General features: G+C 42.5%; 1 long non-coding RNA gene across 1 annotated transcript in view; it reads right to left on the bottom strand.

Moving 5' to 3' along the window:
• Positions 1-18264, bottom strand: part of LOC139592310 (uncharacterized) — a 35472-nt gene extending 17208 nt beyond the window's left edge. Inside the window, exons 1-3 of the long non-coding RNA XR_011679958.1 lie at positions 18084-18264; positions 17659-17746; positions 14350-14446 (exon numbers count right to left, since the gene is read on the bottom strand). This is a non-coding gene — a long non-coding RNA (uncharacterized lncRNA). The remainder of the gene's footprint in view (positions 1-14349; positions 14447-17658; positions 17747-18083) is intronic.
• Positions 18265-22414: the final 4150 nt, after the last annotated feature.

Raw genomic sequence — 22414 nt, 5'->3', positions numbered from 1 at the left:
CCTCTTTAGATAATTTTCTGGGGAAATTTTAAAGGAGTAATCTCTGCCAAGCCCACTGCCTCTGCAGCACTTGCACAATCTAGAAGCAACTAGTGATTGTTATTTCTCACATTCTCTGGTTTCATAGTCACATCTCTGTCTGAATCTCCCAGGTGGAAATGGACCTAGTCTTCTTTCCCAGTGCTATCTGAGGGTGTCACAGATGTGTTAAGGTTAACCTTGTACCACATTTCTGTTTCTCTTTGGCAGAGCATACTGCTTTGACAGGCTGCTGAAGATGAAGCAACACATTGGTGCCAAAGTCCATGGTAACCACTCATTAATTTTTTAACATTTGCTCTGATCAGTGCCCTACAAAGAGCTACTCTGAAAATCCCTGGAATAGGCAAATTATTGGCATACTTGACTTTGAAGTTCAACAGATCTAATGAAATCCTACCACTGGCACACACTGCTGCAGAAAACTGCTGAGAATAAAGTATTGAGCTGATATTTTGTCATAAATCCATAGAAGTATTCCAGAGTTAAACTACAATACATTTTAAGCAGCTAGAAGAGCTCTCTAGAGAATATTTAATCCCTTTTGATGAGAGAGCACTCTTTTACAGAACCCCATTTCCTTTTTCAATGAGAATTAATTTTGCCAGTTATTTTGATTAACACATCTTGAAAGAAATCTCATGTTTATAAACTAATAATCATCTACAGCTAGGAATGCATTACAGAAATTGAAGAGTGGCAGTAGAAAAAGGCCTTATGAGAATGACAGAACCCTTTCACCAAACCATGCATGTGCAAAGAACTTATACCACCCCAGCAATACATGAGTGCAAGAGGTCTACCAAAACCAGAAGCTTTGACTGCTGAGGTATTCATAATCTAGGTAAAATACAGAGCTGTGAAACAAACTAGGGGCATTTATAAAGAAGGACTGCCCAAGGAATTTCATTGTATCTTCTCACCTTCCCCAAAAAAATGACTACTGGGAAATATAGTATGTTAATGTATGCAAGGCAGTGACCTCCACTGGAAAATGAGAGATGCCCAAATTTCCTAGAACTTTCCTGGGAAGCAGCAGGTGATGACTGAAGTGCCTTCACAGCCACAGCAAGTGTCCAAGCATGCCCAGCTGCTCCCAGCACTGTGGAAAGGTCCAGTTCTTGCTCAGCAGATGCGACCACATCTCTGCATTGCCTCAGATGTGCTGCAGGAAAGGACAAGGCCATGCAGACAGACACACAGACAGCTCTGCTCAGCCTCTTTCTCTCTCCCTTTTGCATTCAGCTCTGTGTGCTGCAAGCAGGAGCTGCTGCTCAGGACTGTGCTTTCCTTCACAGTGATCCACAGCACGAGGAGCTCTCACAGCATTGTAAGCAGCTTCCTTTTTCCCCCATTGCCTGTTTGTACACCTGGAACGGCAGAGGTGGTGCCAGAAGCTCAACTGGACACGAGAGACAGGCTTAAGAAAAAGCCTGAGCAGCTCCTCCAAGCTGAACTCCACCTTGCTGGGGTAGCAGCAGCACCAGGAACAGATGGGCCAGCTGGTCTCCAAAAGCTGTAATTTCTCTCTAAGCTGTGGCATGGCCCTGCTTCCTCATGTGCTGGGAGCAGGAAGCCATTGTCAACTCACTGCTTATTTTGGTTATTATAGTAGTGCATTGCTGAGACTCTTGTAGCCTGGTGACAAGCTACAACATAAAAATTCCTTCCATAAACTATGTGATTCCATGGTGTCTTTGGCCCATCGCTGGAAGGCAGCCAGCAGCACCAGGCAGTGTTGCAGCTCTGTCATTTTTATAAAGCACTCATAAGACATGCACCTTATTAAGTGCTTGGAAAGTAATCCTAGTTTAAATTGATGGATGAACAAAGGAACAGCAATTTGCTGTTGGGGAATATTTTATTTGCTTTTCACCACAGGAAGGTGGATAGGAAAACAAAGTCACCCAAGTTGGAAACAAATAAATGAAATGCATTCAATTAGTTAATGGAGTGTCTCACAAAAGGTTGCGCTATTAGAAAATTAAATTAGATCTTCCCAATATGCTGACAGTCATTAACACTTTTTTTTTTTTTTTAGAAACTGGCTGAAATATTCAGGGGATTATTTTTCACCATTGGCTTTTTGCTTTCCCTGACATACCTTTCAGTCTTCATTCTCTTCAGATTCTCTTAGTCTTGAAAACAGTGCTAATTTGTGAAAAGCCTTTTTAAGTTAAATGACTTTGGTGTAATTCATGAGTAAATGGAACATATTTCAGACTTTTCTAAAGGAACATGATGTCCTGAGAGATCAGCTTCACAAGCTTTTATATGAGTTAATACCACTGGTTACAAAAGGTCTCAGCTCAAGCGTGTTTACTGGTGTCTTCGTTTGCCTTTTTACAGCAAAGCAACAGAAAATAGGGAATAGAAGCATTTTAAATTTGCAGTTCTGCCTTTGCAATGCCATTCCAAGTTAACCACATCCAGCTTACATGGGGTTAATTAACAGCAGTGTGGCATTGCTGGGACAGCACCAGCGTGCCAGCCACACCTCGTAGGTCAGCACACCAGTGCTCTGCGTGGTGGGGTGGCAGAGCTCTCATTGCCTCCACGCCATTCCAGCTGGAATGCTGCAGGGTCTGTGGCCAGGAAATGCAATGCATGATTGGTCACCTCTCTGTAACTCCACCTAGACCTTGCTGGAGAGACGGGAAGAAGGGATGAGGATATTTCCTGCAAGTACCTACCTAATTAAGCTCACCTATTTTCAGAGTGTGCTCCTTCCTCTTTGTCAGTGTAAGTGATCTCACCCAAACCATGAGGTGGAGGGTCCTAAGCATACCCAGCCAAGCTAGAGGGGAGTCTGCAGGAAGCAGCTCAGTGCTGCCTCTTGTTCTCAGTGAAATGGAACCCATCTGTCCTATGGGAAAGCCCAAAGCCTGCATTAAAGGTAGCACAGCAGCAGAAAGTGAAGGCAAAGATCCTGGGCAAGGGGGCCAAGGTTGAAAAAGAGTCAGCCAGGGACATAAAGGCACTTTTCTTTTTCACACCAAGAGTGCTTCTTTCCCAGGCAAATAAAAGACTCAGGTACATATGGAGACCCATTATCTCCATGTGCTTAAAACTGAACTCTTTGGTGCATGAGATCTGGCATGCCCTTATGTAAGCAAATTATTTTTATCTGCTTCTAGCCTAATAGAGACTTGACTATTTTGAGAACTCATAGGTTTCATTGCTATGGAAACTAACTCTGTATCTTTAGGTGAGTCTTGCTATCTCTGATTAGCAGAGTCCACATCTCAGCTTTTTAAAAAAAAACAAGCAAAACAACATAGTTGTATTTGCTGTTTCAGTCCCACTACCCATTACCCTTTGTCTCACTCCTGAGTCCAACATCCTCTACAGAAAAGAGGAATTGTGATATTAGCAATGCAATGCTAGGTTACTGGCTTCCATGTTGATGAGAAGTGAGGGGATTTACATTGATAATACAAACAATCAACAAAGGACCATCAGCAAACAGTTCCACCTCGTCCAGGAGTAAAAATCGCCATAAAGAAAACCAGCCTCATACAGCTCTCCTCTCCCTCTCCTTGTTTCTCTCTTGCTTGGGTGAGTGAGCCAAAATGCTCATTGATGATCTGAAATGCTAAACAACTCTTTTCCAACCCTTAGATCAATAGTGGGAGGATTTACCACTTGCATGGACAAGGAGAACTTCTGCCACAGGGGTGACTGAGCTGGCACCAACTCACTAAAACAGACTGGCCTCATCTTATGTTGGAACTTCTGCCTTATTTTTAAATTATGGAGTTTTTCTCACCCTCAAAACCTTTCTTCTTCTGCCTAACTTCAGCTACTCTCATCTTAGAGTATATCCAAACTTGGACCAGAGACATTTCTGGGATGATACAGGAGGGGTAAACTTCCCTATAGGAGAACTGGGATTTGACATACCTTTGTTTCTTTGTAGAACTGACAGAGCTATAAGGTGCTTGCATTTCTTGGGGTTGCTCTTTCTTGGGAGTGAAAAATTTGGATTTTGCAGAGTAGTTCAAGGACCATTATGTGTTGGTATTTCATGGTCTCAAAAACTTTTCTGTGTAATTCAACCTTACAGAGAATTCACATCCAGAACTTTTTAGAACTGCTAGAATTCTACTACTGTAGTAACACCAAAGATTTCTCTTTGTTTTTCTTACTCTAAAAAAAAAGTTTTCTCTTCAATGACAGAAAGGCATTACCTCAGTTGTGAAATATATCCACACTTCGGTTTAGAATTGTGATGCATTGTAAATTCTGCTGTGAAAAAGTTAGTCTTTTGGCAAATCTACCAAGAAGGCAGTGCTTTCAGTAAAAATGAAATATTTTCCTCCAAAATGTCAGCACATATACCTGCTTAATACTTTACTCCCTATTATAGCACAGATAATCTATATATATGTACAGGACAAATGTGTCTGTCTCAGTGGCATCATCTATAGGGGGAGTTCTGTCCATATTCTTCTTTGCTATTCTTTGTTCTTTTCAGTTTTAAGTAATTTATTGATTTTTTTTTCTCCTTTGGAGTATGAGGCCAATCTCTTCTACTGGTTCAAAGATGGGTAGTCAGGTTTTTTTGGTTTTTTGTACTTGATTTTAATTTTTTACCCCCAGAAAATTAAGGTTGTATTCCTGTTATATTGATGTAGGGTTGTTTGTTTATTTCCCCCCCTCACTGTGAGTGAAATCACTATCTCACTGTGCTCCCTTTTTATCCGAGCCAAATATTAAGTATGTAACATCATAGGCAAACACTGAAATTTTTGGGCAATCAGGATTATGCAATGGCATAAAATGAGAAGAAAGCATTTTCTAAAGGATGAAGGGTATTCAGCTTCAATAAGCAGGAAAATCCCACAAGTTTAATTCCTGTAATGGATGGCAGTGACACTCACTCTGCTTTATGGGATATTATTCCATAAAAGAATGCAACAAAAACCAGTAGTTAAACTAGGACAGATGTTGCTGGAAATATTTAGAAGATGTTAACTTTATATGATTAGTGATCAAATATGCAATGTTCTTGGGTATGTCATCCTCATGACTTCCCACAAGACATAATATTTTCCTTGTTGGAAAAAGAAAATAACTAAGTTGTAGGCAGCCTTTAGTAACTGAGATATTTTGGACTGGTGATGTAGCTGTTTAAGCATCCATCAGCAAGATCATCCCCCAAGTCCAACCACTTCCCTGGGCTTGCTCTACTTATTCCCTGCATACCTTAAAAATGCCTCCCCCATCCCAGTCACCCTCTCCCTGCCCAGCACTGGTACTTTTCCTGGTAGCTTTCCAATGAGGAACTTCCAACCTCAACTCCCTGGAGCAAACTGCTCCTCCCAAGGAATAACCTGTTTCTTACTGTAGTTTACCGAGTGGATTTCTCTGGGCTTGACTTAAGAAGTGAGAAGGGATTTTTATGACAAGGGTGTGAAACCAGCAAGAGGAAGTTTCCTTCACAAAGCTCACAAAAGTTTCAGCTGTTGCAGTAAAACTTCTGTGACCTTCTCCAAGGACATGCTTGTGTCATTTAAAAAGGAAAAAATTAAAAAGCACTGCAATTAATATGTTCCTGTAAAACTAAAGCTGATTTAAGGCTTCCTACACTCAAAGTTGCATTAATATAATCCCTTTCAGCTAATCAGATGAGTTGTATGTAGAATGTACCCAAATCCTCTATTGCAAGATGAAAAGAGACTGAACAGCTGCAAAGAAAAGAAGGTATGAACTCTGCCTTCCTTTCTCTTTTGAGCCTCCCCCACCTTCAGACCCAAAGCAGATCCCATGGCTCTGAAGTAGGGACAGAACTGAAGAATCATAGTATTTTTTAAGTTGGAAAAGACATTTAACATCACCATGTACAACTGTTAACCCAGCACTGCCCAGCCCACCAGTAAAACATGTCCTCAAGTGCCACATCTACATGTCTTTTAAATACCTTAATTTTGGTGACTCAGTCATTTCCCTGGGCAGCCTGTTCCAGTACTTAAGAATCCTCCCTGTGAAGAAATGTTTCCTAATATCCAGTCTAAACCTCACCTGGTGCAAGTTGAGGCAATTTCCTCTTCTCCTGTCACTTGTTGCCTGGGAGCAGAGACCAGGCCCCACCTTGCTGTAGTCTTCTTCCATTTCCCTTCTCTGAACATGCTCCAGCACCTCAATGTCCTTCCTGTAATGAAGGGCCCAGAACTGGACACAGGACTTGAGGTGAGGCCTCACCAGTGCTGAGCACAGGGGGACAATCACTGCCCTGGTCCTGCTGATCCAGGCTGGCTCGTGTTCAGCCGCTGCCAGCCAGGTCCTTTTCTTGCCATGCAGGTTTCCAGCTGTTCTTCCCCCAGTCTGTAGCCCTGCAAAGGGTTGTTGTGACCCAGGGGCAACACCCAGCCCTTCACCGTGTTGAACCTCATACAGTTGGCCTTGGCCCATCAATCCAGCCTGTCCAGACCCCTTTACAGAGCCTTGCAACCCTCCAGCAGATGAACACTCCCACCCAACATGGTGTCATCTGTGAACTGACTGAGGGTGCTCTCAATCCCCTTTTCCAGGTCATCAATAAGGACATTACAGAGGGCTGGCCCCAGTACTGAGCCCTGGAGAACACCACTGGTGACTGGCTGCCAGCTGGATGGAACTCCATTCACCACCACTCTCTGGGCCCACCCATCCAGATGGACACCCAGTTTCTTACCTAACGAAGAGTGCACCCATCCAAGCCATGAGCAGCCAGTTTCTCCAGCAAAATGCTGTGGAAACTGTGTCAAAGTCCAGGTAGACTACATCCACAGCCTTCCCCTTACCCACCAGATGGGTTACCTTGCCACAGAAGAAGATCAGGTGGGTCAATTAGGACCTGTATTTCATGGATCCAAACTGTCTGGGCCCGATGTCCTGGTTTGTCCTGCACCTGCCACATTCTTCATGATATCCTAACTCTCTTCTCCTCTGCCCTCCCTGTCCTTCACCACTTGCCTGACATCAGCATTGTCCTGGCAGCTCCCAGTGACCTGTGACTTCTGCACCCTCCCATCCCACTTTCCCCGGATAACTGCCTTGACATTGTCCCAGAACCAGATTAATTGCCTGTTTTCTTTCTTAAGGAATAATGGTCAACATCACTTTCTTGAAGCCAAAAAGCAACCCTATTTTCCCATTTCATTCTTAATATGTACTCTTATGTTGCTGAACTGCTCTTTGGTCTCCTACCTCCCATTCACCCTCCCTTTTTGACTCCCTACCCACTGCTCAATGACCTCCAGCCTCTGTGGCACCAGGGCCAGCATCAGAGGGAGGATGAACAGTGGGATGTCATCATGCAGGGAGAGGAATGTCACAGGCCAAGGCTGGACCTCATGCTTGGAGTTTGCCATACAAGGGTGTTACCCTCTGCTACAGCAACAGGCTGCGTCCCCTCAATTCCTCAGCCTCCTTCGTCTTTTTCCTTTTGTTCTGCTTTCCAACACTAAGCATGAAGCTGGAGCAGCCAGAAAGACAACAGCTGCCCTTTTCCAAGGACCTCTCCTGTGCAGCTATCTTTTATGGGGATTGAACATTTTTGCTTTAATGCAAACCTTTTTGGCCAGTAGACAGTGGCTGGTGAGGGAAGCTTGATTCTAGAAGAGCTGAAGCTCTGTGCTGGGGTGGAAAGGCAAAATACTGGGGAGAGCACTGTATATGAGCCAAACAGCAAGACTTCCTCAGGCTCTTACTTTTAAAATGTTCATCTGCTAAATACATTGCTTTTATTTCATTTACAGAATCTTACCCTGCTCTGAGGCCTTTCCTATATGTGTTTGCTACGGTATGGCCATAAACAATTTTTGTCATCAGCCTGAGGGCAGAGAAATTCATACAGCTCTTACACCACTGCAATCCCATTGACTTCAGGAGAATTATTTCCCATTACAGCAAGTGAAATCAGAATGAGTAAATATGCCATTTCCCTGCTGTTCACCATTAACACTGTAATGCTCTCTGGAGTAGTCAGAGAAAGCTGGAGATTGACTCTTGTTTGACTCTGTATATCTTGTGTGATGTGCAGGGCTTCCTCTTTCCACTGAGAACCAGAACTGCTCTATCAAAGTGGAGAGGAGCCAGTGGCAGAACAATTAGGGGCTATTTATTTTTAGAATCAATTTAGAAATACTTTAAAAAAAAATTTCTCTCTTTCAGTTGGGAATCAAAGCATTCAAGTGATTCAGTAACCAAGAGAAGCCTTTCATCCTGATCTTATGGTTGGGAAAACTCTGAGACACAGACATCTCAAATAATTTGTCCTTGGCCATAGATGTGGTGAAGACAGAAGAAGTTCCTTGTTCTATATTGACACTTGAATACATTTAACCACTAGACCACCATGGATCAGACACACAAAGCTGCCAAACTGCATCCAGCCATCACATGGTTGCTGTAGGAAAGGCTGGGAGTTACCTCCCTATGCAGAGGTCGTTTACAATTGCACACAACAGAGATACTTCCTGGATGGAATGTGAGTTATTCTGGAAGAGGAAGGATCTGTCAAAGCCAGACATGTTCTGAAGAAACATCCTCATAAATAGACCCAGGAACCACCAACCCAAGCATGTGCTAAATGGATCTCAAGGTCACAAACGCTTTGGGGACCCCCTGCTGGATCTATCTGGCTGCCTATTTCCCTCCATGTGTATTATTAGAATATCCTATCCCAAATTTTTAATCCAGAAATGACTAATGACAGCCTTTCCCTTTTCAATTTTAATGTATTTTTTTCCTGGCATTTTCCTTTAAGACAAAAAGGAATAATGAATTTCTCAATAATTAACATCTCACACTTTGTAATGAAGAGGCCATGTACTTTCTCAGCAAATTCTCTTTCCAAAGATGTAAGCAAGGCTAGTGATAAGGTTAGGGGGATATTCTTCTGGGCTCTGGCTGTGTACTCAGCTTTATCTATTCAAGACAGCAGCAGCAAAATGGCTCAGAACAAGGACACCTTCAGAGATGAAGGTGGCAGCTCCAGCTCACAGCTGTCATGTCTCACTGTACACAGTGTCGTGTCCAAAGAAGTTGAGTTTTCCTATCTCCACACTCTCAGCTGCACACCTGTTCAAAGCTCCAAGGTTTTCTGTTCAAGACCAGGAATGTATTCGTATTTTAAGCAATGAACTACCAAAATGATTTTCTTGTCTGTGCCCTCTGTGGGTACATTCTCAGCAAAGAACATACCTTCCATTTTTGTCTAAAGTAAACAGATTTCATCTACTCTTCTCAGTCCCCTCCTCCAAGTTAGAAATGTCAGGAATTACAATTGCTGACACTGTGCTTGCTGTAGGACTACCAAGAATTGGGGCTTTAGTACAAGCAGAAATTTGAACTGCTGTTTTCCCAGCCTTCAGCTGAGGGAAAGAGGATGTTGTCTCTCTCATGAAGGGGTTTCACAAGGAACCCACATAACCTGTCCTCAGCAACTGCTGGTTTGTCATTTGAGTTAAAATTGCAAGTAAATGAGTAGGGATTTACTTGGCTTAACTAAATGCTTCTACTTTAAAAAAATAAAAACATTAAAAACATTGCAGCTCAAGTTTCTCTCATTTCTCCTGTCACTAACTCATGACTTAGAGGCTGCCCCACAGCAAAACTGTAGAGGTTGAGATTTAATATTTGCAGCAACTGATTTGCACAGGCTACAACAAATGCATTTGCAGATTTGCAGAAGCGAATAAAGAGTCAAAACCAGGTCAGTCCCTTTGTTCTCACTGTAGTTTTCACTGTTGCAAAAGGCAGTTCAATTTCGTATAATCACAACAGCAAGCAGCTATTACAGAATACATTAAAACCACATTTGTTCAATAAAAGAATGCCATTTCACAAAAGGTCATGCTTTCAGTTTTGAGGAGACTGCTAGTCATTTGCTTAAATGCCAATATATCATATAACAAACCTTTGACTTCTTTGTTCCCTAGCTGCCTGGGCTACAAAAATGAGGCAAACACATTTACCTGCCTTCTCAGATGCTGAGATATTTGGCTATAAATTAAAAACACATAAAACTGAATATTTAAAATGAGGCACATGTGAAATAATACATACAGTCCCATAAAGTGGATAACATATGGGAAATGTACTGTTAAGAGTCTCCTTGGGAAAAACAATAATCATCACAATTATGACTTTTAGCAGTTTACCTAATTGTGCACAACATTCCACAACATTTAGCTGGAAACCACCTAGTCCATACTAAACTTCAAATACTTAAACACGACCCAGCATTTCAGGGAGTTTCTCCTCTCCACCTGAATGTCTGCAGCCCCTACATCCTGTTTCCAGTGACAGAGAGAAGAGCATCACCATAGATACACACACCACTTCTGCATGATCTCGCCCATAGCTCTAAAGAGCTATTCCCCATCATTTTAGCCTGCACCCTGTAAAGATTCCAACACATTTGAAAGGTGACTTTTACTTTAGAAGAAAATTTGCTTTTAGCCCAGGGGTAAATTTATTGCATCATTTAATCTGCAACCTCCGCTTGAATACAGGAACCTATATTTTTGTCCATTTGTCTCTTGGGCACTTAGTTAATGAAGGGGAAGAATTTTGCTGATTTTATTGGCTGAATTTTTTGTCTTTTTAAAATGTTATCCAAGCGAAAAATGAATTCTCATCAGTCCAGGTAGATGGGGAGAAATATAGTACCGCCTGTGATATTAATTCTTCTTGTTTTTTTGTCCTGCATGATATTTAAAAGAAGCCAGATTCCTGTATTTCAATATTACACAAAGAAATGCTCATAATTATGATTACTTTTTAAGGAACTATTTTTTTTAAAATGTATATGTTTTCCTAAGAAACCACTCCATTAAATTTGATGCATGGGTAGTCTCCTTTTTTAAAGATTCACCTTTAATGGATCACTTTTATCTCAGTAACTGGGGCATATAAAAGTATGTTTCCTTCTCTGTATTACAAAAAACAAGTAGAAGGAATGGGTTTTTTGCTAGCTGTCACACCTAGTGACTCCATAAAGGACACCTGAAATTCCTCGAGTGTGCCATCATGAGCAGGTTGTGCTTTTCCAGTTTCCACCTGACCAAGCCTTACAGCTTGGGACACATGGTTCACCATTGTTCCCAGAAGCAATCTATATTTGAATTAGAATTTGTCACCTAGGTTCAGTGAATATGCCCAGTTCTGCATGTGCTCCACGTCCTTTGAACAGGCAAAAGACAGAACAGGTCCAAGGATGAGAAGGTATGAAAACAATACTGTGTGAGAGAAGGCGACCGTGATGGAAAAAGATGAGTGGAAGAGCCCAAAACCAAAAGCAGGAGCAGAGGATGGAGAAAAAGGCTGCAAGGCAGAAGCTGGAGAGGTAGAGGTGAGGACTGAAGAGGTTTTTAATCAGTCCTCTCTCACACTTTGTTTCAGAATTTGGCAATGAAGAGACATCTTTTTGAGCCTCAACATGCCTCTTCTGTGTAGCTAACAGCTACAAAACCCAACAAGGAAAAATATTTTTTCTCATCCCCCTCATATTCTGCCTTTAAATGCTGCTTTCTCAAACTTTATTTTTAATTTAATTTTGTTTTCAATGTAATAAAAATATCTCTACTGTAGCAGCATTAAATACAATCAGATTTGAGTGCTGGGCAAAGTACAAGAGAAGTGCAAGAGTGCAAATAATCAACAGAGTTGACAACCTAGAAATTCTGGTCCCCTTACAGAACAACTGCTGTGTGGATATAAAATCTTTGTCCTATCAGTTACATGCAGGCTTTTTTTTTTTTTTCTTATGAACATCTTAAACATCAATTATCCATGCAACTTGGGAAAAAAATCATAATAGAGGCTCTCTTTCTCAAGGCAAATTTTGAGAGAGAAGTACTGCACTAAGAGGCAAAATATTCAAACAAAACCAGTGATTATATCCCTGTTATTGATATGAGCTTTTAAATGGCATATGATACAACCAGATTGGTTCAGTAAGAAAACAGGTTTAGAGTTGGATGGTAGCTGAGATTTTTCTGTTGTTTTTTAAGGCTAAGGATAGCCAGATGGATAAGGATTTTATTATAGGTATTGGCAACTTAATGCTGCTGAAAGCCTGACACATGACGCATTGACTCGAAGTTGGAACATTAGATTTTCATCAACATTAAATTCAAGCAAATTTTTCTGAAACTGCAGCCTGGATGTGCCACCATGGTTTGCATATTACCTACCTCAAATGAAAAAAAAAAACCCACAACATTGCTAATTATTCCCTCTGAAGTGAAAAAGGTGAGTGAGGAGCATTCTCCCCAAGGGAAGAGCCGGAATTCTTGAAAACTTGTGCGTGCAAACCCACACGCTGAGCTCTGCCCCCCTGTCACAGCCAGGTCACAGGGCACGCTGCCCTCCTCACATCAAGCAGCCTGAAAAATGAGTTTTACTGCCAGTCTTCTGCTGCCTTCCAGGGAGAAGCATTCCAGTGACCCCCAAACCCTGCACTGCAGATGAACCTCTAACACACAGGTGATTTGTTGAAAATGCATGAAAATACATGCATGTATGCATCAGATAAATCCATAATTTCCTAATTCAGGTATGAAAATGTTGTTGGCTTGGAATATATGAACCAAAGCAATAGTGCTGGACATGAAAATTCTCCAAAGGAGCCTCCCAGGGGTGACATTTATCTATGTTTCTTCATTTGTAGCATAGACAAAGGGAGTCATTTACATTCCTGAAAGATCTTGTCTCAGCAGTTTCCCTTCTGAGAGGGTAAATGGAAAGAGGTAACTAATCTGTTTGTGGCCTTCCAAAAACTTGACAAGCCCAGGTACCTGCCTGGGAAAGCTGGCCATGTAATATCAGATATGCCAAAGTGAACATGAGGGGAAAAATACCATAGACAGAGGAGGGTTAGCAAAGAAAGAATTCTGGCCAGCAACAGAGTAACTCGATCAGTGCACTTTGCACAGCACAACATGTCACTGCTAACACAAAGGATAAAAAACTTCACCATTAGTATCACTCAATCTGCAGTGATTAAACATCTCCCTGGGGTTTCTCCTCTCATCAGAACGAGAATTCTTCCTGAATTTGGCCCCTGTCTCCTAGCCAGTGTCACATCAGACCTTCTCCAGTAACATAGACTTCAACTGCAATAGTGAACACCAACTATTATCTGAGTCCCTGAAGAAAGTCTACCTGAGGTGAGCCAACTGCAGCAGTCAGCTCAGAAAAATGACCAGAAGGCTGCTGTGCTTGAGGTACAGCAGGCAAGGTCAACATTTCCCTGACTAATAATGGATTTGGGACAGGAGGCATTAGAAATGAGGTTGGTTTTGGACGCTGCTTCCACCAAACCCGGGATCTGCTTGGCTTGTGGTATTCCCAGCACTCAGCAGCCCAGCTGGAAGCCATAAGCACCATTGGCTCAGGCTTGTGACACCACTGTGGCACCAAGCACATTTGTCACAGAGGAAGACAGCACAAATACAGCCTCTTAGCCTAGGGAGTTTATGGAACAGCCAAACTGCTGGCTGCAGGTTAAGCTTTTCTGCAGGTTAAGCTTTCTTGTTTTGTTGGAATGATCACATTGCTCAGCTGCAAAGAGTTTATTTAAAAAAAAAAACAGTCACTGTCATCATCATTGGTTACACTTGCATGTCAGAACACCTAAAAATTAATTCTTGAAACGCATGTAATTCCTTCCAACTCTCCTTTGGTTTTCTGAAGGGCCTGAGGTTTCTGGTTGTAAATTTTACTCACCAGTAACTCAACCCTCTTGTGAAACGTGCAGAAATGGCAGAAAACAGTTTGATAAAGGAAGGCACATATTTAACCTCAGTGAGCCCAGCCCCTGGGAATAAGCCTGTTTTGTACCACAGCCGGGCAGTCTTGTGAAAGAGAAATGAATCAGCCACGTACCCTGCCCTGTAGCCTCATGGAGCCTGTCCTGAACCACTGGCTGAGGGGCCAGCTTTTCACCTCATTATACCTTTGGGGATGAGAAATTACTATGAGGTTGAGGCACTTTGCAGCGTGCTAAGAGGTTTCACAATCCCTGGGCAGACAGAGATGGTGAAAGAGCCTAGACCTGTCAAGTTAAAGGAGTAAATCTCTGCTCTGCTCACATGGCCCTGGCAGCCACCACCCGCTGGCCTGCACTTGGGCTGCTTTTCCCTGTGCCAAGAGAGAGCACTGCTGCCCATGCAAGAAAGGGGGAATTTATCTGGGGGGGAAGAAAAGATGCTGCAGGCCAGGAATTAGATCTGAGACAGAAAGGCCAAGCCTAGGCCTAGAGCTCTGCTGCAGCCCTGCAGACACCGACACAACTCATGGAAGAAAACCATGTCTTACCTGACACAGGGGCTGTGGCTGGCTCCTCAGAAGGGCTGCTTTAGAAGAGACCCATCTCTTAATTTCAGAGCCTGAGGGTTCACATTCTGCTCATGACCTCAAGTGAGAAATGCACAGAGAATTAGTCTTAAAGCTCTACTTAAGTCTACTTTCTGTTGACCAGATAGAAGCTGCTCAGCAAAACAGCCTTCTGCCAGGTTCTTTATGCCATTTCTGAGGATGGCACAGTATCAGACCTAGGGTAAAAAATGCTTTTAATTCAAAGCTGGAGTGTTTCAAAATTCATCTGTGTAGCTGGTCTACAGGTAATTTTAAAGTGAATTTTTACTGCATCAGAAAGAATGTGCAGAAGTGAAAGGCAGAAGGCAGCTCTATTCCTTGTGCTGGTTAAAAGGCATGGTTTTAGTAGCTTCCAGTTTCCTTGGGTGAAGAAAGCTAGCTGCAAAGTCAGTCACAGAAATGAAAGATTTGCTACACTTCACCTATAACTGAAATAATACAGTGCAAAAGGTATAAACAGTCACAAGTCTTCAACTGTAGAAATGTGACCAAAATAACTGAGAACAAGTCACACTGAAGTAGAAGTTTGAAAAACAAACTTGAGGTTGATATTGTTAATTTAATTTTTTCTTACATTGACAAGATGACCAAGTACCAGAGGCACTCCAATGTGCCAAACACAGCACAGCTCAAGTGACTACTACTACTTTAGTGTTCCCTACTGACTTCTTTTTCATAGGATGGCTAGTGTAAAATCTGAATCTCATGAGAGCAAAAAAAAGCTTTGAAAGAGGAAGACAGCACTTTCTTACTCTCTGTTGGTGGCACACAGCCACATTTCCATGCACAAGACAGCAGTTTAAAAAGACATGTGGATTCTTGTCTTCTACCCAGCCATGGTCATTAGGGTCTGATTTAAGATGTCTGAACTCCTTGGTGTACTCAGCTATTAAGGCACGATTTGACCTTGATTTCCAAGCAGTCATTGCTCTATGCCTCTGCATTCTTCTTTGAATTGTTCCACCTCTTTATAGATTTTTCCATCTGACCCTTTTGATCCTATTTGAAGAAGCTGTGTGGGGGCAGTTCATTTCATGAAGGAATACTAGGCCTGAAGAGCAACAGCTGTAGCTCCAGCAGAAGTTAGAAAAACTCCTATATGGCAGTGTTTTCCTTTTAATTCCTATGGAACTGCCTTCTGAGTGCAAAATATGCTTAGCAGTTCATCTTAATTCTCTGATGACTTTGCCTTTCCCCAGCCAACAGGACAGCGATTTTGCAGCTGCTGCTACTGCACCTCATTTATCAGCAGCTTCCCTTGCCGGTGCTGGGAGCACTGACAATTGTGCTCATAATTCACACAGAACAGGGACTCCACTCTGGAAAGAAACAAGAGCTCCACAATGCCCTTCTGCAGCTTTCACAGCTGTGGGAGATACTTGGATGAAGTGGTTCCCACTCCTGCTGATGCCCACTGCCAGCCCCAAGTCCCTGAGAGTGATCTGTAATGGCCACAGAGCAGAGTAAAAATAATGGAAACAACAAATGCATCCTGCAATTTTCCAGGAGTTACTCCTCTTCTTAGCATGGTATTAAGGTCAGAAATAATGACAGCTACCCTCACAGGGTGCTTCTGTGGCGAGGAAGGGAGAAATGAGGATATATTTCCATAGGTTACCTTAGTCTGGCAGAATAACAATCAGGTCCAATAAACACATCATGAACAGCAAATAGGGTTTGCAAAGCTGAGCTATTTGATGCCAATCTAGAGCTAGGCAAGCAACCTGAAACCAGCTTTTACACCAAGTGCAGCTGGGGAAAAGGAGCACGATTGGCAGTGGTCCCACCAAGCAGACGTTTCGGTGTTACAGCCAGCTGCAGCTCCGGTACTTCCCCAGCCCTTCAGGGGGCAGTTTTCCTGTTACAGCTACGCTGAAGCAATGGGGAGACGATGCTGGAAAGGGGAGTCGTGCTTCTCCTTCTCATCCTGACACCTGGCTATGGATTCTCAAGGCATCACAGTAGCAGCTCTCATCTGACCCCTACTGCAAGCAGGTGGGTAAGGGCATATTTCCACCAGCAAACACAAGGGATCAGTGGCAGACTGGCTTAACTCAGGTGAAACTCGCTGCCCCACGTTCCCATTTCACCACTGCTTTAAGCAGACCTCAGTGAAAGGGGCAGACCAGTAGTTGTCTTCCCTGCTGCAGCCACTTCCCTTGTGCTGGCAGGAGCACCTGCACTGGGTGACAGCTGAGTGCTCCAACTTCATCCTCATCATGAGCACAAAGATCAAATACTGTTCATTGGCTGGGTGAGGCTCTGAGCAACCTGATCTAGCTGAAGATATCTCTGCCCATTGCAGGGAGGGGTTGAACTACAAGACCTTTTACAGGCCCTTCCAACCCAAACTATTCTGGGATTCTATAAATACTATTCCTATAGCAGGCACCCAGCCTTCTCTTTCTCTTGCTGTCAAACCTTGCATTCCTTCCCCTTGACATGGGGGAAAAATTGAGGCTCCAACTGGGTTTGGCATTTGCTATCCTTCAGAAACTGGTGGTGCCTCTCAGGCATTCACTTTTACAAGAGCCATTACTTCATCTCAAACAGCAGGAAGAAATAATTTAATGGCCTTTGTTTTGAGACAGTTTGCATGCTTGTCTAATTATCCAAAAGGCACCTTATCCCCAAGGGGATTCACCATCTCCAGCTACCCAGCAGCTGGCCAAAATCAGCCATCTCCCAACAGCAACAGCCAGGATTGCCATGGCAATTTATCCCCTTAGAGAATGACAGTCACATCTCTGGTCATGGTTGCTTTTTATCCTTGGATTCCCACCACATGGGTTAAAACAAACAGCATCAAGACTGAATCAGGAACACAGACAGTGGCACAGAGTCAAATGGCACGTATGACTCTGTACCATATTTTTACTGTTTTTCTTATTTTTATGCTGCCTCCTGCCCCTATTCTTTCACAAAGTTTAAAGCCATGACACTGGCTGCAGTATTTCAGCCCTTATGGCTAATTTCAAGAAAAACTGTATTGTATCACTGTTCTCTATATTAAAATGGGCAGATATTAAAATATATATAAAACATGCTGCATTGCCACAGCACAGCATCATCACAGATAACTTCATGCCAATGTGTGAAAACTAGCTGTTTCTGTGAAGCAGTAAGTTAACATCTTGTATGATCCACAGGCTTGCCTGTAACACCTTCCCACTGCCTCAAACAAGGAATTTGCTCAAGAGACTTTGATCTTTCACTTCTGCTTTTATTTTTCTGAAAACTAGCACTTACCTTGGGTGATTACTGACTCCTGCTATGTCTCCTTACGTGTTGCTCAGCTGCTTGTCATGAGTTACTTTTTCCCACATAAGTCATGCATCTAAAGCAAAAAATAAAGATGCATAACAGCAAAGAAGCAGGTGTTCAGAAAAGCAAAATACACTTATTTGGCAGCATGCACGTGGCAGATACTTTAGCTAAACTAGCCTTACAGGCAGAATTGTAATTGTACACAGTGTATAAGAACGAGCACACATTTTCTCTTTTTAAATTTCACAAAAGATTTGTCTAAATGCCAGACGTGGTGCCTCTGACTCTTTAAAGAAATTGCCAGGAAGGGAAAAGGGAGTTGTATGCATGCCCCCAGCCCAGCTTGGCCAGTAGGACTGTTTGATGATGAAGTCATCATTTGAGGACTCAGAAGATCAGATACTAACCTTTGACACAGTATCCCTGCGTACCTTTGGCCAATTGCTCCATCCTTCTGTAATGAACAGTGGCAATTACCAGAATGCTGAGAAAACAAGCAGGAGCTGATTTAATGATGAGCCACAGACACAGGGTGAAAATTCCCAACCTGCCACCAGTTAAGCTTAGTCAGGAATGAGGAATGGTTAATCAGTGTGGTTAACCCAGCATGAGATAAAGATGTGTTACAGAGTGAGTAGAAACAGGTTTAGCACATCCAGAGATGATCTCACTACTACTGCAAAGCACTGTGCTATACTGACAAGCTGTGCTATCAGGATGCTCTGTGCTATACATCATCACAGACTACATAAAACTGCATTTAACTTGAGCAAGTCCAGCAGGCTGTAAAGTTCACAGTCATGTTTCAACCTCAGCTACAATGCAACCCAGCTCTGCATCACAGCTCAAAGAAGGGCAGCAGTGTGCACTTTGGCAGCCAACCATCATCAAACTATTGGAATTGTCACAGGGCAAAGGGCAGGCTGGTGCTGCAGTGACTTCACCCCAGACCATTAACATCTTTGTTCTTTTTAGCACAGTCCCCAGTTGTTAAGAAAAGAATGGCACTTAGCAACACTCAGCAACATGCAGTGAGACAAACTGCAGGTGCAGATTGCTGCTTGGATTCAGTGGGACAGCAATTCCCGTGGAGCTCTCCTTCAAGAGCTTTTCCTCCTGGGTGGGACCATTCAGCTCTTAGCTCTCCAACTAAACCAAGATCTAAAATCTCAGCACTCATTGCAAAGTCCATACCAGCTCTTTTTTAGGGTTGGCAGAGCAGTTGCTGGCCACAAAAATAGGCATGCCAAAAAAGCTTTGTATATTTAGAAGAAAAGAGAGAATACTTATTTGAAGTGAAGTAAGGCAGGGTGGAGGAAAGCCAGCTCCCTTGTATAGTTTAGTATGATCCCAGGGATGAACTAGTTAATTAGGTCTTCTGCAGCAATACAGTCTAAACATTACAAGGCTCAGGACAGGAAGCCTTGTGAGGACAAGAACAGCATTCTCTAATTACCAGCTTGCCTTCATATCAAGAGCATCAGCACTTGCACTTGGGAAGCCACCGGATCTTATTTAATTCAAACACATAATAATGCACTGCTACTCCTGCAGCCACTCCCAGCAGCCAACAAATTACCTGTGAGACTCAGAATTTATTTAGCAACATTACAAATGGGCTTTGCATCTTTTGCTTGTGGTGTTTACCCACTCCTGAGCAACAGGAGAGGCTACTGCATTCTTGTGGGAAGAAAATGACACACAGCAAACCAGAGGCAGCTGTCTATCTTTGGGTGCAGCCGTGGCTCGGTGTAACACAAATGGTTTGAATACCAGAGGCCTGACAAACTCACCTGGAACTCTGGTGGTCATGTCCCAGCTGTCCTGGCACAGCTCACTCCATGGCTCTGGCAATGGCAGCAGCTCAGCATCCAGGGAACCTTGCTCAACAAGCCTTGGGGTTCAGTGACCCTTTCCACACTAGGGACATCAGACTGTGACAGGAGGCTGCCAGAGGTGTAATTGCAGTAACAAAAGGGCAAAGGAAAAAAGTTCGCTTTCTCTCAGAGCTAATTCCATTTTTGTTTTATCCCCCCCATCAGGCAGCCTGCTCCCAACATTCCTGACCAACAGGACCACAATGCAGAACTAGGCTCTCTTCACCCACATGGTGAACAGACAGCCCAGGAAGCTCTGCTCCCCAAATCAAAAGTTAAGGCATAATTCCTGAATTAAATACAAACCTTTACAGAATTAAAGCACTTGCACTATGACTGCAATGTCCTTACACGAGTCAGTGCCTTAAAGAGGGCAGGAGGAGCTGATGGAATGGTTTGGAAACGTGATTTTTAATTTCACATTGCTTTCAGATCAGTTGTGTTTCAAGGTCAAAAGTTACATGTTGTGCAGAATAACACAACTAATTCAACAAAATACATTCCCCTATATTTTTCAAAGCTAAAGTGAACAGTTTTAGATTTGTCCTTTTGAGGCTAACAGGACTTCTGCAGATCTTAAAAAAAAAAAAGGAAAAAGTGATGTAATACTGTAGAAAATGAAAAATTATAACATCCACATGGCACACAGAAAACTCCTCAGTCTCATTTTGCCTAGGGAAAAAAAGATGAGGTAGCAAAAGAGAGCTAAAATGGTAACATTACAGACATATTTGAAACAATTTTGTTATATGCAGGGTAGGAATTCAATCCAACAGAAGGCAAAACATTTTTGTGAGCCAAAATACCCCAGCCCTTGACACTATAGCACTCTTATCAGAACACACAAACCCACCCTGGGACAATCCCAAGCAGACCTAAGCATCACTTTGTATTTCCACACCCATGACCATTTCGCTGTCCATTGGAGAGGGAGCTTTATTCCTTGGTGAGAAACTCATTCCTCACGGAAGTCTGCTCTATCTCAAACATCATTTTGTCAGATATCAGAGGAATCTCTTCTGTAGCTCCAAATGAAAAAAAAAAAATCCAGTTTATGAGATTATATTTGAATACTTGACTGTCACTCCTAAGCCCTTCAGCCATGTGTTGACCTTAGGATTTCAAGACAAAGCGCTACTCTACTTGTGCTGCTTAAACTGTTTTAGCTTTGGGATTGTGCCAGACAGACAACTGACTGCAACTATTATAAGAGCAATTTTCCAGCATGTGGATTACTAGCATGTGTCCACTTAAGCTAATTTTATATGGGATCAGAAGCCTTACACAAGTCACAGTCTCGTGGTTTGTCACTTGGCTTCGTGTCCTTTATATCCAAAATCCTGTTTTGTGTGTTTAGTCCTGATTGACCTCTTCAAAGCTGTAAGTACAGAAAACCAAAGGATATGGTGCACAGATGATCAGCAGAAAGCTTTGCTGTATAACTTTTTCAAAAAGAGGGAAAAGTAGGGAGAAAGACTGGCAGAATTTTGGCACAAGACTTAGTTACTTTGGAACATAGTTCATGTTTACTGCTGTAGCCTTGAAACCATTTTTACATATGAGGAGAACTCCTCCATCAGATCTGTGATCTTCCCTGCCACTTACATAAGCAGGAAAACAGTTCAGTTGCTTGTTCACTATAAACATTCATATTATTTCTAGTCACGTCTTCTGAACAGATCATGGAATCTGACTTCAGAGTTAGAGGATTTTTCAAATCTGAGTTATTATTTTCCCCTTTGCAGCTCTCAGTTCTAAAAGCTCTTTGGCCACCCTCTCAGCCATACCTTGCAAGTACTCATTAATGCAGGTCTCCACCCCTTCCCAGTGCTTGGCTATTTAGTGTCTGCCGGCCTCTGCACATCCCTCTTCTTAATCTGCCACCATCCTGAACATTTGGATTCTGAGAAACTGGCTAAGTGCCCTTTAAAAAGAAATTCAACCAGCTGGTATGAGCAACAGCTTAACTACAATTTTTTTAAAGTAGTGAAATCAGAGCAGAGGAGGTTCATGGAGTCTTAGAAGGCCTGGATGGAAAAACAGGTTGGCAAACTGCACAAATCACTAAGACAGTCCAATGGTTAACAAGTATCAAAGAGTTCAGGGACTGGAGCAGTCAGGTGGCTGGGTTTTCTCCTCACTATCAAGTCCTTGATGCCAAAGTTCCTTGGCTTTTTTCTTACTTCCAGTCCTTGGTAACCTGACCCACAAGCAAGCATTTCAGTCTGTAAGTAAGAAATGCTTAGATCCTACAAATCAGACTAATTCAGACCTGCTCAAAGAAGCACAAATACAGTTGATCATCTCATCTCCTTTCTGTTTTTATTTCTAAATAAGAATTTTCCAATAAGCTTCAGAATACTAAATAGAAAGGTCGTGGAAGATCTGAGAGAAATCAAAAACCTCTTTATTTGAAACTAAATCAGACCAAATGCACAAACCACTTCATAATCTAGTAGAATGAGGGGTCACTCACTCCTGTTCAGTTGAGCAATTTTAGAAACTGGATTTATTATCTAATAGCAATACATTTTCAGCTAGCTCAAAAGCTTATGGAAAGAACTAAAGAGAACATATCTGTGAAACCTCTGCACCACCTATTCCAACAGTCACTGTCTTCATTTTCCACTATTTTTGCCCATATTTTTCACACTGTAAGAGCTCTTGTTTACATATAAGTGGGGTAAAAACTTCCAAGGATAACCAACCAAGTTCCAAATTTTGTGTAGCTTGTTAGACACCTCTTGTAAGAGTTACTTACTTTGCTGAAGGGTTATCTAATACTCCATGGACTGTTAGACCTCAGCTACAACAACAACAGCTATTTCAGAAGCTTTAAAAAGGAAGATACCAAATACCAC

This window comes from Agelaius tricolor, unplaced genomic scaffold (assembly GCF_023055355.1).
Source record: "Agelaius tricolor isolate 1412-34295 unplaced genomic scaffold, bAgeTri1.0.p SCAF_8, whole genome shotgun sequence".
NCBI lineage: Eukaryota > Metazoa > Chordata > Aves > Passeriformes > Icteridae > Agelaius > Agelaius tricolor.
This window is presented reverse-complemented; position numbering and strand designations above follow the sequence as displayed.